Raw genomic sequence first — 2,855 nt, 5'->3', positions numbered from 1 at the left:
CTACCCCAGATAGTCGTGCAGTGTGAAAACAACGTTGATCCGATGACTTTGAAAATCATGCAGTGTGAACTCGACATAAGCGAGATCCCAATTCGTCGGTCATTACCGACGTGACGTCTCTGTTCCCTCCTTCAGGGAACGAGGGTTACATACGTAACCGAGACATTTCTTGTGGTTAATACTGGTGTAATCCATATGGTGTATAGGGGAGAGTGGGGTAAGATGAGCCACTTTTTACTTATGTGGTCCTCAAGATAAGGGAAAGTGACGCAGACGTACAATCAAAGTATCTAAAGTAACTTCAGGATGTTTCCTATCATTTTAAATTATCAGAATGTATCTATGACAAAGGGTTCTAAAAATATGGCTTCTTATAAAAAAGTGTTCCTGTGGCTCAGTTTGCCCCAGGGTGGGGGTAATTTGACCCGAGTCAGTGGGTAGGATGAACCATCTGGTTGTAAACTGACCATCTGACTGAATCTGGTTCAAACCCATGTTAAATTTGAAAGATAATTTACCTCTTTTAAAAACGAATTTAATAATCAAATTTCCTTTTTCAAACAGTCTTATTTCTTTTCTTAAAGCTAATGTAAACAACATAAAACCAACCAAATGAAAATCTTTAATTGTTTGCATTTCTGAAACAATATGTTTAACACCAAAGTTGTAATCTTCCCAAAAACAGACTAAACAGAGAGTTTGTTGAGTAAAATTAAAATAAAAAACTGAATTAGAATGAAGGAATAAATGTCACTGAAACTAATGAACAATTTAGTCAAAAGATTCTTGGCATGGTAGCTTTTCTGCAATGTCGAACAGGCCATTAGGGACTACAGGTGGAAAGATATATCTGATTATAATGTGATGAAAAGCATCTTCTGGTTCTTATCAGATATGGATTTGGTGCACTTGTACACTGTCCCTATCAAATAAACTACAAATAATAATATGTATATATGATAAACTAAATCAGTTGTGTACTATCACATTAAACTACCAGTTTATACTTCAGAGATTTAACTTAACTTCAGTGTGTTATGGTAGGGTAAGATAAAATGCTGGCTCACTTTGCCCCATAGCTGCCATTTGGGGAAAAAACTAGCTTGCTTACTAATTCAGGCTACTAATTGAACACTGGGTGTATTACAACTTTAGAATTGTAATATTTATTTGGTTCTGCACTTTTTCTTGCCACAGAATTACAATCGTATCGACTGAAATGTGAAGAAGCTTTTTGCACAGTGGTGGCCACTAGCGGAGTGAACTGTGAACAGCGATAAGGTATAGCTAAGAAGGGTCCAGACTAACCTTACGAACGAATGACTTACGGAAGGTATACTTAACTAAGAACGTTTCGGGAAACACGTATTAACGTAAAGGTACAACTTAAGGTACAACTTAAGGTATAACTTACGAACGACGTAGCGTTAAGAAGGTTTCGGGAAACGCAGCCTTGGACTCTTTGAAAGTTTAGAGAACATTCAGTAATTTATGACTCATTGTGACCTTTAGCAAAACGTTCTTAGAACATAAAGCCGGATGTACAGTATATGTGCTTAGTCCGCTGTCTATATACCGTAACACTATTTTCAGAATTTTCATTGTGATTGCATGGACAACAGTACATATGCGAGGGATCTAACCATTTGAAAAGAAAGTGGCATGTACGTGTCTATCTACACTCATGGTCAAAGGAGTAGGGGAGAGTGGGGTAAGATGAGCCACATGTGGTCCTCGTGGTCCTCAAGATAAGGGAAAATGACGCAGAAGTACAATCAAAGTATCTAAAGTAACTTTCCTATCATTCAAAGGGTTCTAAAAATATGGCTTCTTATAAAAAAGTGTTCCTGTGGCTCAGTTTGCCCCAGGGTGGGGGTAAGTTGACCCGAGTCAGTGGGTAAGATGAACCATCTGGTTGTAAACTGACCATCTGACTGAATCTGGTTCAAACCCATGCTAAATTTGAAAGATCATTTACCTCTTTTAAAAACTAACAAATTTTTCAAATTTTTTTCAAACTTTTTCAAACCTTTTTCAAACAGTCTTATTTCTTTTCTTAAAACCAACATAAAACACATAAAACCAACCAAATGAAAATGTCAATCTTTAATTGTTTGCATTTCTGAAACAATATGTTTAACACCAAAGTTGTAATCTTCCCAAAAACAGACTAAACAGAGAGTTTGTTGAGTAAAATAAAAATAAAAACTGAATTAGAATGAAGGAATAAATGTCACTGAAACTAATGAACAATCTAGTCAAAAGATTCTTGGCATGGTAGCTTTTTTGCAATGTCGAACAGGCCATTAGGGACTGCAGGTGGAAAGATATATCTGATTATAATGTGATGAAAAGCATCTTCTGGTTCTTATCAGATATGGATTTGGTGCACTTGTACACTGTCCCTATCAAATAAACTACAAATAATAATATGTATATATAATAAACTAAATCAGTTGTGTACTATCACATTAAACTACCAGTTTATACTTCAGAGATTTAACTTAACTTCAGTGCCTTATGGTAGGGTAAGATAAAATGCTGGCTCACTTTGCCCCATAGCTGCCATTTTGCAAAAAAACTAGTTTGCTTACTAATTCAAGCTAATATTTAGCTAAATGATTTACATGGTTTTATACATTGCTAAATCACTTATATGCATCATAAATATTTTTAGACCTGGATAAATTTACTTTGATGTAACAGCCATTACATATGTTATGCTAAAATTTTACTTTGAGAAGCCAAAAACAGTTTTTAAAGTAACTGGGTGCCTTCCACTCCTCTCGTGTGTTTCTTCTTTTCACAGTCTGGCAGAAATTATGGGTGGTTTCAAAATATATGGTCACATGACA

At 35.5% G+C, this 2,855-nt stretch overlaps 1 long non-coding RNA gene across 1 annotated transcript in view; it reads right to left on the bottom strand.

Annotated features, from left to right (window-relative positions):
* Positions 1 to 1,133: 1,133 nt before the first annotated feature.
* Positions 1,134 to 2,855, bottom strand: part of LOC107707666 (uncharacterized) — a 27,465-nt gene continuing 25,743 nt past the window's right edge. The window contains exon 4 of the long non-coding RNA XR_001636285.1: positions 1,134 to 1,303. This is a non-coding gene — a long non-coding RNA (uncharacterized LOC107707666). The remainder of the gene's footprint in view (positions 1,304 to 2,855) is intronic.

Source organism: Sinocyclocheilus rhinocerous, unplaced genomic scaffold (genome assembly GCF_001515625.1).
Source record: "Sinocyclocheilus rhinocerous isolate Xijiao unplaced genomic scaffold, SAMN03320098_v1.1 scaffold955, whole genome shotgun sequence".
Taxonomy (NCBI): domain Eukaryota; kingdom Metazoa; phylum Chordata; class Actinopteri; order Cypriniformes; family Cyprinidae; genus Sinocyclocheilus; species Sinocyclocheilus rhinocerous.
Note: the sequence above shows the minus strand (reverse complement) of the source record. Positions and strands in the feature narration are given on the sequence as shown.